At 37.8% G+C, this 16,017-nt stretch overlaps 1 protein-coding gene across 2 annotated transcripts in view; it reads right to left on the reverse strand.

Moving 5' to 3' along the window:
* Positions 1 to 16,017, reverse strand: part of USP38 (ubiquitin specific peptidase 38) — a 69,625-nt gene that overhangs the window by 11,777 nt on the left and 41,831 nt on the right. Inside the window, exons 11-13 of one of the 2 annotated variants that reach the window (XR_009259280.1) lie at positions 14,330 to 14,426; positions 9,510 to 9,601; positions 984 to 1,167 (exon numbers count right to left, since the gene is read on the reverse strand). The gene's annotated coding sequence lies outside the window, so the exon portion shown is untranslated. The remainder of the gene's footprint in view (positions 1 to 983; positions 1,168 to 9,509; positions 9,602 to 14,329; positions 14,427 to 16,017) is intronic. The other variant, XR_009259279.1, reaches the window with a different exon arrangement.

The following is a 16,017-nucleotide window of genomic DNA, read 5'->3' on the forward strand; positions in this document are numbered from 1 at the left end:
ATTGGCCTAATATTTATTGATTGGTAGACTGATTGATTGTCATTGTCGTTGTTCCAATTTGGAGAAAGTTGGGTTTGTACTAATGTGTTTAGCCATGCAGCATGATAGACTTTGAACTAAAACTGTCACATAGGGGCGCCTGGGTGGCTCAGTCAGTTAAGCGTCTAACTTCAGCTCAGGTCATGATCTCACAGCTTGTGGGTTCAAGCCCCACATCAGGCTCTGTGCTGACAGCTCAGAGCCTGGACCTGCTTTGGATTCCGTGTCTCCCTCTCTCTCTCTCTCTCTGCCCCTCCAGTGCTCATTCTCTGTCTCTCAAAAATGAATAAACGTTAAGAAAAAAACTATTGCTTAATGAACTGATTGAGCATAAGGATGTTTCTGTAACACATATTCTTCATCTATTGGCTTCATGCAAAGGCATTCAGGCAATCACACAACTGCAGCTATGTGCTCAACCTGTAGTTTTAGGATTTGACTAAGCCTTTTATTTTAATCTTCTTTTCCCTGTGACTGATTATTCATTATTACAGAAGATTATTATAAGGGAAGGTTTAGTCTACTGATGACCCTTCCTTAATTGCATTTTATACTATATAATGAGGAAAAGCACAAATCGAAGCATACCACCCACTGAGCTGAGAGCAAGTAAACACATTGAAAAGCGATGTATTATCAACTTATTTTCAGTCTTTTCTGTATGCCACTGATATATTTGAAAGTGTTTGCAACCCTAAATCTAGGCTTCCTCATATAAGAGACTTTAATTTCCCCTAAAGAAAAATTAAAATCTTCTCTCTCTCCTTCATTCACTCATCACTCTCTCTCCCTCCCTCCCTTCCTTTTTCCTCCTTCTTTTATGAAGAAGATTCTAGTGCTTTGGCTACTTCTCAATGTGTTTTTGTTCTCCAAGTGCTTCATTTTTATCCATCTTGAGTAATGGAACCCAGTGAAGAAGAAATAACTTTAAAATCTTAACACACCTTCTCACCCCTCTGCTCCTCTCCTGGCACAGCTCCTGCCATGTTGCTTTTGGCTAAGTCTTCCGGTACATTACTGCTGGGTCTTGAGGGGTGTGGGTCTTAAGTTGGCCATGGGTCAGCTTCCTAGGTGGCTTTTTGGAGCCTGAACTTCCACTGCACTTACAGGAGAAAAACTCTCTAGGGTCTGGTGGGAAAAAAGATAAAAGAATGTTTTTCTTAGTTTACAGATCAGAATAAGAAACTGATACTTGAGCTTTGTTTTTGGGGCTCCCTAACCCAAGGAAACTGGTCAGAAGAGGGAGGGCAGGGAGTTTCTCTCCACTTAGGAGGCCATAATCCAGTTCCCAGAGGCATTCCCTCCAGAGCAGAACACTGCTCACAGCCTGGGTGGCCCTTAAGTTCCTCCTGGAGAGATGAACTGAGAGTAAGGGAGTGGTCAGAGCAATGGGTAGGTGAGTGGTTTGTGCTCATTCTTCCCTACACTGCCCAGGAGGCTTTTGTTTGGAGCTTATGTTGGGAGGGATGCTGGAAATAATTTCTTTTCTGTGTTGTTTTAAATGAGAGAAATATGATTGTATTATTCCATTCTTTATCTTTTCTTCAGCCCTACCTCTAGAGTATGCCTTTTTTTTTTTTTCCCCCTCAACAGATATCACTAACTTAAAGTTTGTAATGTAGGTTTCTTAAGCAGATATGAGAAAACATGCAAGGTGGTCAGGGGAGACATGTTTTCCCCCTTCTGTTAAATTCTAGGACAGGCTTATCACACGCTCTTTCTGTTGCTTTCACTATCCACTGTTTTCTTGTCTGTTCAGAGGACTGCTACTCTGCAAAACCTTCCCTGAGAGCATTTCCTTTCCATCTTGTTATGACCTCCCAGTGACTTACCCTGGTGGAAATAAAGCTTTATTGAAACAGCATTCTCTGAGCAACCTATAGGCAAGCTGCTTAACAGGTTTTTGTCCCTTCTGGGACAAGTGGGAACAAGTTGGGCCCACCAGTCCAATTGCTTTCTGTGATGGTACCTAGAGGGGTTCTTAAATGAGATTTTTAGAAAGACAACAAAAACAACAGAACTACAAAAGGAAGATGACTGAATCTACATGATGAATGAAAACAATTTATATTTAGCTATATTCTTTTTTGGGGGGGGTTGGTTTTGGTTTTTTGCTTTTGGGTGTTTTATGTTTTTGTTTTATTTTGTTTTCTGTTTTTTGTTTGTTTGTTGGCTATAGTCTTTTTTTTTTCAACTTTTTTTTTTTTTTTTTTAATTTATTTTTGGGACAGAGGGAGACAGAGCATGAACGGGGGAGGGGCAGAGAGAGAGGGAGACACAGAATCGGAAACAGGCTCCAGGCTCCGAGCCATCAGCCCAGAGCCTGACGCGGGGCTCGAACTCACGGACCGCGAGATCGTGACCTGGCTGAAGTCGGAGGCTTAACCAACTGCGCCACCCAGGCGCCCCTGTTGGCTATAGTCTTAACTTAAATCTTTGTGTTGGATTTTCTGTTGGGATCTAAGCAACATTGCAACTCCTCTCCATTCCTCCCTGCATTGTACGTTTGGAAGCCTGGAAACTACTTTTTAAAAACTGCTTTGTCATCAGGCTTCCAGTATAGGTTCCAGAAATGAGAAGGCACTCCTTGAGATTTACAACACAACAGAAGGAAAAAAGAGAAGTAGAAGCCATCATTGACTCAGTTGCTGTGGATAAGCATGTGAGCTCTAGTAACGGGCAGACATGAGGCTTTGCCAGAAGTTTCTAAGTATTCTTCTAGAAATCACCCACTTTGGTGCTGCAGAAAGCTGAGATCAGTGGCAGAGATTTCTTCTGATCCCTGTACTTTCTGAATGCTGTGAGGAGCTTCCCTGACCTTTATTCTCTTCACCCTTAAAGTGGTTTTGTGTAAGAGCTCTGATTGTCTGTATTAAATACCTTACTGCTTGAAATACCTAGAGTGGTTTCTGTTTTCTTGACCAAATTGTGACTGGTACAATCTATATAACCAAGCAGAAGAGACATTAAGGGTAAAAGGGTAGACTTTTGTTATGCGATTTTAGTTACTACTCATCAAGGCTCAGATGATTAAAACAAGATACATTCTTTTTCTTATGCTATCCACTGTGCTCATTCTCTTGTGTGTTCTACTCCTGTTTTGTCTTATACCTGTATTGTGATTTGCTTTTCACATAAGAGCTCTTACTTTTATTTATTATGATGGTCTGCACATAGTAGGTCCACAATGACTTATTTGTTGAAATAAAAAGATAAACTATGCTTATGCTTTTGCTTTGAATTCATTTCAGATATAATATTTGGTAGCTGAATAGCAAGTGAAAGAGGCAACTATACTTCTAAAACAATTTGCAAAATATGTCTGATAGTTACACCAAGGAATAGTTTATCCATCAGTGCAAATAATGTTGAATCATTGCTTATTCACTTTTTGCATATATCATTCACTCAGTAAATATTTATTGATCATCTGCTAGGTGTCAGGAATCGTTATAAGTACTTGGAACATATCAGGGAACAAAACAGGGAGAAATCCCTGACCTATCCAATGCACTGCTCTGATGTGAGTTTTGAAACTTGAGATAGGATGTTGTTTCCTTTGCTTCTTTGTGTTAAGTGCTTCATTGTGACTAAGGCAGTTATTCTTGGTGGGATAACAAGAGTCCTGATTGTGGATCCAAATGGAAAACAGAGTCTCCATATTAAGAAGCATAGAGTCCAAAGCCCTGTTGGTGAAACTCATCTTCCTGGAATGCTTAATAAAGGGATGGCACTTTCTGTCTTCCTTGCTACTCAATGTCACATGCATATCTAGACAAATTTTTTTCCTGTGTGAAGATCCAAACTTCTTCCTCTTTATTAGTAGCGAGTAAAGCATAGTTTCTCCCCAAGTCTTGGCAAGTTGTTCTCCTGAGATGGATAATATGCAGAAGCACTCACTCAAGTTCTTACTTGTCTATGGTTTATAATATTGCTCTTATTGTTTATATTTAGACATAAAATAGTTTGGAGTGGTTTCTTATTCTATATCTTATTTTTGGCATGTCTCCATGAAAAAGTCCTCATTATCTTTGCTTGTATGCCACTTCTGAGTGATTTCTTGGATGAGACTGACTCATTACTTATGACTATCTTCAGTAGATTTTCTTTGGAAAGGATTATAGTTAATCCTAATACATCTGAAATATTAAGTAATTTAATTGTGGGTAAATGATGGAAATGTATTGGCTTCATGTATATATGTGTTGTCCTTCTTAGTAAATTGAATACATGAGGAAGAGAATTCACCCAAATATCATTTAGGTTAATTTTACTTCTTTTCATGAATAAAGGAGGCTCACATGGTCACTATACTCCCAGTGGTCTCAAAGAGTGGCCAGAAGGAAACCAGGGACTGTTAGCATTTCTGGATGTTAAAGAGTCCTGAGTCCTTGACATAACGTCTCTACCTTTATTTCCTTATTGAGTCTTTAGTTCCTACCTTTCACCAAAGGTGCGATCCTCTAACGAGGGCTGAGAAGGGCAGGGCCGGGAGTGGTCAAGGTATGATCTGTGGATCTGAGCCAGAAGAGCCATGGGGATCCAGGCAATAGCATGGATCCAGCCTAAAAGACAGTTGATTTGGGCAGCTAGAATTTGGCTCTATTCAAAATAACCTGTGAAAGTCATAACATAGGCCAACTGAACTTGGATTTAAAAAATTTAAACCAATTGGTACAGCATGGCTTTTCAGAAGGTGGGAAACCTATGCTTCCCAAATTTTATTCTGTGTCCAAACATAAAGATAGAAAACAGCAAGTCAGGACAACTGTCTTTTATAGTGTGCATATCATGCTGCCTGCATATAGAAACTGACTGAACTAGATAGCAGAAAGATCAAAAAATTGAGAAGAGAGTAGGCAGAGAAAAAAAAAAAAGAGCAAGGTATTGGGAAGACTTATAAATCATTTATAAAAAAAAAATACAAGGAAAGGAAATACTAAAGGCCTACTTTCATCAATGCCTATGAATGGTCTTAAATCAATAAAAGAAGCCAAGCAAAAAAAAAAAAAAAAAAAAACAAAAAACAAAAAACAACTAAAATAAAAACAACAACAACAAAAGAAACCTGAAACAAACTTTGTAGGATGGTATACCAAAAGAGAAATTAATTTTACTGTGTGTCGTATAAATAAAATCATAATCAACAATTTTTTAAAACTCAGGAGAAAGAAGTGTTCCAAGCCTGAGGCAGAGCTGGAAGAAGCAGAAAGATGAGGCTTAATGATTGCTCTCTCTTTTGTAGTGTGTTTCCACTTTAATCCGATCTATTAACATTCTGTGTGTTATTTATTCAAATAGGGGAAGGTATGTAAATACACTAAACATAGGAAGGCATAGGTGGAGATGTGCCAGCTTTGCAAATGTGGTAGGTAAAATGGCAGTAGATCTCTCCTGGCAGGCACATTCCAGTGTCCTTGGCTAACCAAAGGGCGGTACTGCAAAGAAATCCTAAGCAAGTATTTTTTCAGTTAATGGGAACAATTACTGAAATTTCACACAACACTTCCATCTTGCTCTGCAGTTCAATTTCCCTTCCATACTTAATATCCAACCTTTAAAAATAAACATTTACAGAACTAAGTTTACTTTAGCAAGTTTTGAAAAGCCCCACAAAATGGGTGGAAACATGCTTTGGCTTGTTTCAGGATGTGAATTTCTTCTCTTTCCCATCTCTTCTTTCTCCAAAATTTCCTGTCCTAGTTTAGGGAATGTGTTGAGGCAGGGAAGCAGGTGGAATCTAGAGGCAAGACTAGGTAAGGGAGGTTCCTGGGGTACTTGGGTGGCTCAGTTGGTGGAGCTTCGACTTTGGTTCAGGTCATGATCTTGAGGCTTCTGAGTTTGAGCCATGTGTTTGGCTCTTTGCTGACTGCTCAGAGCCTGGAGCCTGCTTCGGATTCTGTGTCTCCCTCTCTCTCTGCCCCTCGCCTGCTCATGCTCTGTCTCTCTCTCCTTCAAAAATAAATAAATGTTAAAAAAAATTTAAAAAAGGTTAGGAAAGGGAGGTTCCTATATACTATCTGGGGTATCTTTTCTTATGATGAAATCTTCTCAGGCAGCATCTTTTAGCTATCAATCAATATATCTTTAATATCTTCTTTATTTCTACCAAGATTATTTCTACTAAGAAAGATATGAGAGAATTAAAATTACAACCATATACAATTTATGGAATAATAAGATTAGAAAGTAAATTTAATGGCCATCTGCTTTAGGAAATGAAAATATAATGGACTATTGCTTATATTTAGATCTTTAGAGTAACCAAAACAAGACAAGAAATATATGCATGTATTTATGGAGTGAGATTTTGCAATTTCCCCAACTCTGTATTTGAACACAGAAAAGCACTCATAATAATGCACAAAATGTCCAATTATATTACCTTTGGTATCTTCACCCCCAAAATTTGGTGATAATTAGTTTTATTTTGGCTATAGTTACTGTGATAATCAAAATATACATTAAGCAATAGTCATGCTGAGGGAGTGAGAGACTATTTGTAAACATGTCTAGGGACATGAAAAGGTGATGTTAGCATATGTAATTGAGGAGTCTGGCTCCAGACCAGAATTCTATGTATGATCTTTCAAGCCCAATCATAGGCAATTAGAAAGGTTTTATCTGGTAGGCTCCTTGGGGGAAAGCTGTCCTTGCCATACTTGAATAACAGTCTGGAGGGAGTTTCAGACACTTGGCACCTGCCCCCACAGGCCAGCCGCGCTGTTACATGTTTCAACATTCCTAGTCCAAAGGCCTCTATTCAGAGGCCTCCTTCTCAAGGGGACTTCAGGATGCTTTCCTACACCCTGACTCAGTGTTTAGTGCTTTTCCACTCCTTGTCCTCCTTCCCATCCAGAGCTTCCCCAGCAGTCAGACAATCTCCTAAGCTGTGCTGTTACATTTGAACCTCACCTGGAGCTGACCTATGAAAGGAAAATAGAACATTGTGGGAGCCAGTGCTTTTTATTATTTTGCCTCTTTGTTATGCTATTGCAACAAGTAAATGCAGGCTTAATTGTTACTCTCGGTTTGGCTTGTTGTCTTAGTTGACCACTTCAGCATCTGTCAGCTCAGTTTTTTCCAGTTTAGCTCTTGACAGTAATTAGACCTCAAACTTTAGAACAGAGACACAATTTGTAGTTCTAACTCTGGGCTAAATGTATGTTTATCCATAACAATTGGGCAGCTTCCCTGAATTCCAGAGTCCTTCTGCTCATTGAGAGGAATTGAAAAACATAATGGTTCCATGGACAAGAAATAGAACAAAATGTCGAGGTCTTGGGTTCTAATATACCTTGCTCTGTAATTTGGGCATAAAACATCATCCAAATTTTTGGGTTTCAGTTTTCTCAATTATAAAATGGAGACTTTGGACAAGTGGATATCTAAGATGCCTTTCACTCCTGATTTTATGAAGAGAGTGATTGCTGGGGTCATCACCACTTCATTCCTGGATGTAGGTCATAGTATCTATCACTAAACTTCATTAGGGTGTGGGACAGATGGAGAAAGGAGGTTGGGGCAGAGGGAATAGTCCTCAGTGTCTGGTCCTTGATCATTCAATGGGGAGCTCTAGAATTTAGATAAGAATTTGGGTTTCTCTGAGGACAAGAGTAATTTGGCCTGGGAATTATACAATTTTATACATATTTTCCAGAGCAGACAAGCCCATGATTTAGTTTTAGGGCATCCTCAGGTTAGTTTCTAGACATTTGGTAAATGATAGTTTATTTATGGACATAGGGGATTCCTATTCTAGTATTTACAAAATATGTAGATTTTGAACAGACATGGAGGTTATGGACTGGATTGTATCCTTCCAAAATTCATACATTGAAACTCTAATGCTCAACCATGTTTAGAAATGGGGCCTTTAGGGATGTAATCTTCATGTAATGAAGGTTAAATGCAGTCATAAGAGTAGGGCTCTAATTCCATAGCACTAGTGTCCTTATAAGAAGAGAAAGATCTCCAGTGATAAGGTCATGTGAGTATACAGTGCGAAAGTGGCCATCTACAAGCCAGGAAGAGAGATCTCACCAGAAACCAACTCTGTTAACACCTTAATCTTGGACTTCCAACCTGCAGAACTGTGAGAAAATATGTATTTGTTGTTTAAGCCACCCAGTCTTTGGTATTTTATTATGGGAGCCTGAGCTGACTAATACAATAGGAGAAAACAATCATCTGTATAAAACTCATTGTCTAAATATGAAGCAAACAAAAAATGTGGCATAGTAGTGAGTGATTAATGGAATATAAGAAAAGAAAATTTGTTTGATCTTGACATTGATAGAGGTTTCTTCACGTAGCACAGGTTTACTGACATAAGCTAACATTTCACTTTTTCATTCATTCTGCTGAAAATAGCATTTCCTTAATCACATTTTAAATATTTACAGTTGTTTTTTAGTTTTCATAATTTGGCTTTCAGACAAAGTTTAGAACACTGAATTATAATAATTGCACGCATGGGCATGTATGTAAATCTATATAAAATAAAAATACTCTAAACTTCAATACTATAAAATTAAACATAGAGCTGATAAGCTGGAGGATAGTGTAGAAGGAGAGTTGGAGCAAAAATGTAGGGAACTAATTCCTCATATATTGGGCAGTTGAGAAATACTATCTGAAGCAGGTGGGTTGAGAAATAGAAGATACTGGTGGTTTTTTTTTTAACATTACAAATATTACAAGTAGTATTATGATAAGTAAGTGGCTTTGGAGTTTCTGAAGAGAACTAATCAATGGAGCTCCTCTTTCTCATCCGGTTTCTGAACAAATTGCAGAATAAGGCAAGGAGTAGGGTTGATGGGAGATTCCAGGGTTACTTTATTATTCATAAAGGCTGAACTGGAGTACCTGGTGGCTGGGAGAACTAACAGGCTTGTGTAATGCATGTCAGGAGCAGGAACTTGACCCATGCAGTGATAAAAGGGCTGGACTGGGGCAGAGCCCACAACTGGGCAGCAGCAGAGCATGCCTTCACCCTGAAGCTCTGCTCTCTAGTTTCTCTTTCTCAAATTCACCACTCGGATTAAGCCATCTTAAAATAAATTCCAGGGTGGAATGGAGAGAGGCCAGGACTGACATCCCCACATGGAAGGAAAAATCAGGAATGGGGAGTTTTTCCTTTAGCAGTTGTCTCTGGGGAGTTGAACATGTGTAGGGTGTGGGGTGGGGGCAGGAGAAAAAGTTTACTTTTCACTATATACCCCTTTGTTCTCTCTCTCTCTCTCTCATTCTCTCTCCATCTATCTATCTAGATATAGATATAAAGAAGCAATTGATATCTTTATATATATATATAAAGATATATATATATATACACATAAAGATATATATATATATAAATATTTAGCTACTATATATATATAAAGAGTGACTCATAACAATATAAAAATAACTTGGAAAGACTAGCAATAAAAGGTAAGAGGTGAGTGAGGGCTTGGTGTGTGTCTTACCTTTACTGTGGCCGATTTTTGTTCTTATTTTGCCCTGTCTTAATCCCCCTGGATTTAGGCTGGGCCAGGTGAGAGGAGGAGATGATGAAAGACTAAAGAAGAGAGGAACAAATGCCAGCTCAGTACTGTAAGTCATTCTCCTGAATATTTATCTCCAACCCACATCACCTCTAATGTAGAAGCCACACCTCAGTCTCTTTCAATAGATTTACCTTTATTTTGTTCACTAAGACATGGGCATGAGGTGACATCTCAGCCACCGTGCCCTGTTTTTTAGATTCTCAACAGCCTTGCTTTCTTTTCTTGCATTTGAATAAATTCTAATAAGGGTGAGAATTAAGGCAGGACCCTCAGACCCTTTGAACAGACTGAGGTGGGCTACTCCCAACAACACAGATCTTCCCTGACTTAAGATGGGGGTTATGTCTTGATAAAACTATCATAAGTTAAAAATATCAATAAGTCGAAAATTCATTCAATACACCCAACCTACCAAACATGATAGCCTAGCCTAGCCTATGTTAAATGTGCTCAGAACACTTACATTAGCCTACAGTTGGGCAAAATCCTGTAACACAGCCAATTTTTATAATAGTGTTGACTATCTCATGTAACCTACTGAATCTGTGCTGGAGTGAAAAGCAGAATGGCTGCATGCGTGCAGAATGGTTGTGAATGTATCGATTATTCACTCCCTTGATCACGCGGCTGATTGGGAGCTGTGGCCCGCTGTCCCTGCCCAGCATCACAAGCGAGGATTGTGCTGCACATGGTGTTGGGCAGCTGTGGCTAGAAATGTTTGACACGAGAATACTTAATAATTTATGTTCTCAGAAACCAGGAAGTGCTGGACTTGAGGATTTCATTTTTGAGGAGGTTTTATTTCTGGTGACACTGCCTGCAACCCACTTACTTTATCAAAATAACAAGTTTTCTGAAGGAAAAGAAAGCCCTTCCTTCAACCTTCCACCAAGAGACAAAGGAGAAGAAAACATGAAATCCTTGAGAATGTTGCAGAGTACAGTTGCCCACCCCCCTCCATTAAGTGGAGTGAACATGATGCAGGAGGATAGGAAAGGGTAGGAGGAAAGAGAGTGAGTGAAAATCTCCCCAAAACAGAGGAAGGAGAAAGCTCAGAAATGGAGGACATCTAGGGAGGAATGACAGAACTCAAAGGAACTGCAGGCTGGTCTTCGTGATAAGGCAACAGGGCCCTGAACCCTCTGCAGTCCGTCCGTACAAGCACAAGGAGTTAACACTTCAAAAAGAGGGTAACAGGCAAACAACCCAATGTTCACCGATGAGGACTAGTCTAATGAACCATTGTCTATCCACACAATAGGATGATTCTGGCTCCAAAAGGGAGGGAACACTGTCTCTCTGTACTATTGTGGAGTGATCTCTAGGATATGCTTTTTTAAAAAGTAAGGTGGAGGGACGCCTGGGTGGCTCAGTCGGTTGAGCGGCCGACTTCAGCTCAGGTCATGATCTCGAGGTCAGTGAGTTCAAGCCCCGCGTCGGGCTCTGTGCTGACAGCTCAGAGCCTGGAGCCTGTTTCAGATTCTGTGTCTCCCTCTCTCTGACCCTCCCCCGTTCATGCTCTCTCTCTGTCTCAAAAATAAATAAATGTTAAAAAGTAAGGTGGATAAAATCATGGATAGTGTGCTATTATTTATCTAAGTATGTATCATCAGTCAATCATCTATCATCTATGTACCTATCTTTAATATATATATATCTATCTTTAATGTAATAATATGTGAATAATAATACCTATATCTTTAATATATTAATACTTTAATATATGTATCTTTAATAATATAGTAATTGCTTTAAAAAACCAGGAAGATAAACTATAAAATGAAACAATATGGGTCACTATTAGGGAAGACCCTAGAATGGGGAAAAGGGTAGAAGTTGATCTTCTCTGAATACACCTTGTTTTATACTTTTGCTTTTGGAATCATGTATATGTTTTACATAAGTATAAAATAAAATAAATGTTTTTAATTCACAAAAATAGAAATTAAGAAAAAGACAAATGAATCTAACTCTGAATCAAGTTAGAGGCACAACCATACAGTAAATAACTATTCTAAATGACTTTTTGTAATAGTAATTTGATTGTAATCCCAGAGGGATACTCTCTATAAGAAACTATAAAACAGGGAAACTAGTTTATTCAATGACAACAAAAAATTTGCAAGGAAATTAAAAGGCAGAGGAATGGAGAGGGAAACCCATAGACTTAAGTCTGAGAGGGCATATCTATGTCCATTGCAATGTATAGATTATATTTAGATTCTGATTCAAACAAAAACAAACATTCTAAGAAAAAACATTTCTAAGTAATATATAAAACAAAACATTCTAAGACACTAGGGGAAATGATACTGACTGGAAATTTCATGATGTTAACAAGCAATTATTAATTTTTTAGATATGAAAATTTTATTGGTTAAATTTTATTTTAAAGAGTTCTTAGGCCTTAGTGATACAAATGGAAATATTTAAAGACAAAATTATGCCTAGCATTGCTTCAAAATAATCCTAGGAGAGGGAAAGTGTTGATAAGTATATGGGGCTCATTTATACAACTTTTTATGTCTTTGAAATTTTCCAGTCTAAAAAATAAGTTGTATACAGGGCAGCAGGAGACATAAAATTCTCCCTGAATGGTACATTTACAAGTTTTGTGAGTGAAGTTTTCTTCACACAATTGAGGTCGTTAGCCAGATTTGGATATTTGTGTCCTCTTCTGTGAATTTCAAACCCCTCCAGATAATGTACTCTTTCAGACCACAAGAGAATGATGAAGGCTTTGAGGAGATCAGTATTCAGAGGTTCTTGGGGCTGATTTTAAAACTGGCCTCCACATTTGCTTCCTTCATTCATCTTTTTTTTTTTTCCCTTCTGCCACCAGCCTAATTCTGTCTTTGCCAATTATGCCTAGGCTATTATAGTCACTACCTTATTAGTTTTTCCTACAGCATAAGGCTAACAGAAGAGAATCATCTCTATAGCAGATTTAGAAGATCTCCCTAAATATAAATGTTTAAAGAAGTCTAACCAAAAAAGTCATAGAATGGAGAGGCACTATTGATGAAAAACATTTACACCGATGATCAGAATTTATTTAGGCTTTTTGTCTAGTTAGGTAAATGATGATTTTTATTTTATTTTTATTAAAAAATTTTTAAATGTTTATTTATTTTTGAGAGAGAGAGAGAGAGAGAGTTCAAGCAGGGGAGGGGAAGAGAGAGAGGGAGACACAGAATCTGAAGCAGGCTCCAGGCTCTGAGCTGTCAGCACAAAGCCCAATGCGGGGCTCAAACTCACAAACCGTGAGGTCATGACCTGAGCCCTTTATTTCTAGTCCCCCAGTTCTCTCTCTGGAAGCATTGATACTAACAGTTAAGGGTGCCTGGGTGGCTCAGTCATCCTACTGAGTAGTTAATCATCCTACTCTTGATTTCAGTTCAGGTTATAATCTCATGGTTTGTGGGTTTGAGCCTTGTGTTGGGCTCTGCACTGACAGTGTGGAGCCTGCTTGAGATCCTCTCTCTCTCCCTCTCTCTCAAAATAAATGAATAAATAAATAAATAAATAAATAAATAAATAAATAAATAAATATTTTAAAAAAGAATATTTATAAAAAATACTAATAGTCTATTGTGTATTTCTTGAGATATAAATATATTTGCAGAAAATATAATTACATATCACAAATGGTAGATAATTAAATATAATTATTGAATAGTCTTTAACTTTTCCCACTCTGTGATTTTTTAGGGCTTCTTTTTATTTCTGGACTATCATTTGCATAGCCAGCTCAGAAAAACAATTCTGAAAAAATGTTTGCCTCACATTTGTATTTTTCTTTGGTTTCGAAAAACCCACAAAATGTCAGATACAATCACAGACATTGGGATGCAAAGATGAAGAAGGCTTTCCTTCAGAGGGAATTCAATCTAGTTCAGACAGTCATGTTTTCAAATAAACAGAGTTAACGACTGACTGTCTTCATGTACTCAACACTTTAATGGGGATGGTGTTAAATATATATTTTTAAAACCTATAATGGCAAAAAAAACCACATTACTCAATTTACTTGAAACATGAAAATTAAAAAAAAATTCCCCCCTAAAAATGGTGTACCAGAGAATGTTTACAAATAGCTCAATACATTAATGATTGATGTTTAAAGTTATTTGACAACCATAAAAATACCCTCATTTGTTAACAAATTTTCCTAGCGATGAACAAAACCAACTCACTCTTCTAAGTGCTTGATTATTGGATCTATAGATGATTCAGACCCTTAATTTTTCCATTTTTCTGTGGCCTATTTTTGGGATACTTTATTACTTAATTAAAATCTCTCTTTAAGATGGCTAGGAAGAGACAGTAAATGAAGGTTAGAGCAAAGCTCGAGTGCATTTAGGTTAGTCATGTAACTCCTTGCTAGCAGCTCTGTTCAATTCCTATGGAGAGAGTCAGGAAAGTCACCAATGACTGTGAGCCTTTGGGACTATCACTGAAGTCTTGTCAATTGTGCTCATGTGTCTTTTTATCGACATCCTCTTTATAAAAAACACTGTTAACTCTTTCATTGTTCTTTCTCAAAACCAAGCCTCCAATATACTAGGTGTTGTTAATCGACACTGGGTTGCCTAGAAAATGGAGATACGGATTGTTTAAGGCACTTATCTTGAGTCAGTGATAGATCTGGGAAGATAATTTGCCAAATGGCAGCCAATCTCTTATTTTGTCTTTAGTATCTAATACAAACTTAGCCCATACATACTTTATATACTTACAAGTGTTTAACCATGATGTTCCAACAAGGGATAGTGACTATTCTGTAACTGTTTCAGACAATTGCTGACCTGTTTATATTGGTAGCCAGTGTCCTTGCTGAAGACAAAATAGACAAAATGGCAATCATTTCCCAAAGCAAGATTCTTAGTTTAGCTAGGAATGTTTTCTTTATTACTATTTTGGCAGGATTTAGGGGAGGCCAGTGGTGACTGAAAGGCAAGTTTTGTATTATTATCATTATTATTATTTCACTTTTAGTTTTGTACTCATTTTAGCTATGGGTGAGGAAAATAATAAACTTGCCTCTGGCCATTGGCCAGTTTGATTATGCTGTTGCTTCTGTTATTACTGAACACCAAGAGAGTGGACATTATCCAAGGCAAGAAATAATTCAACAGAGACATACAGAGGTGTACCAAAAATTACCATAGTAAATTACTTTTCCATGTTTTGAAACTCAATTTCAATATTTTCCTCATTAACTCTGGACAGTGTTTGAAAACAAACTGCTCCTGACAGAACCAAATGAAGGTCAAGCCTGTCTTTCACACCTGAAAATGAAGTTCTCTGGAAATATAAGCTGTCAAAATATAGCATGAGTAGTATTTATAATCAATCATGTGCTTTGGACTTGGTCAACTATAGACCATTCTAGAGAAATTGAATGGTGGCAGTGCTCTCTACTGTCATGCTGTGATTTTGATATCACAAAGCAGACATCCTGAAAAACATTCACTTCTGTTTTTGTCTGCTTAAAGAAACTAGGATCAGCGCTAGCAAGTGGAGGAGAGAGTATAACTCCAAACCCAAAGAAATAAAAATAAACTTAAAAAGAGGACAAGATGTTCTAATAGGGCAAGCAAGCATTATGAGCTATTTCCTTTCTTGTAGCCATGTGCAGAATGGTTAATAAGTGGTCAACAGAAGCAGCACTATAATAAGTCTATTGCTTTGTAGCATTAATACTTGGGAAGTCATTAATATTGTTATAAGTTCCTCTTTTAGAAGTCATATATGGTCCATTCTCTAAGTAGGATTGAGCCTGAAATTTCCAGGAAGATGGTACCCAGAGTTATTTTCTTAAGTATTTTGATTTATTTCATAATTAGAGAATAGATATGTATTTAATTTTTTAAAAGGGTACCCAGATAATGGGTATTCAGGTTGGGAATGAGGCATAAAATTACAAACTGTAGTTTACCACCATTAAGTCATGTCCATTATGGTAGCCATGACCACATGGGGCCGCCATCACTTAAAATATGGCTAATGAACCTGAAAAACTGACATTTTAATTTAATTTAAATTTAAAAATACTCAATTTAAATATATGTAAACAATTCATTTTCATCCTCTCCAATTTTCTGCAACTCTCCTCTTAGTTCGAACCCATCATTCACCATTGGGGTTCTTGCAATAGTTTCTTAACTGCTTTCTGGCCTCTAGTCTTTTTTTTTTTTAATGTTTAGTTTTTTTTGAGAGAGAGATGGAGTGTATGAGAGTGAGGGGGACAGGGAGAGAGGCAGAGAAAGAGGAAGACAGAGGATCCAAAGAGGGCTCTGTGCTGACAGCAGAGAGCCCCATATGTGGGGCTCAAACTCATGAACCTGAGATCATGACCTGAGCCAAAGTTGGCATTTAACCAACTGAGCCACCCAGGGTCCCTTGGCCTCTGGTCTTATACTCT

Source organism: Neofelis nebulosa, chromosome 3 (assembly GCF_028018385.1).
Source record: "Neofelis nebulosa isolate mNeoNeb1 chromosome 3, mNeoNeb1.pri, whole genome shotgun sequence".
Lineage (NCBI taxonomy): Eukaryota > Metazoa > Chordata > Mammalia > Carnivora > Felidae > Neofelis > Neofelis nebulosa.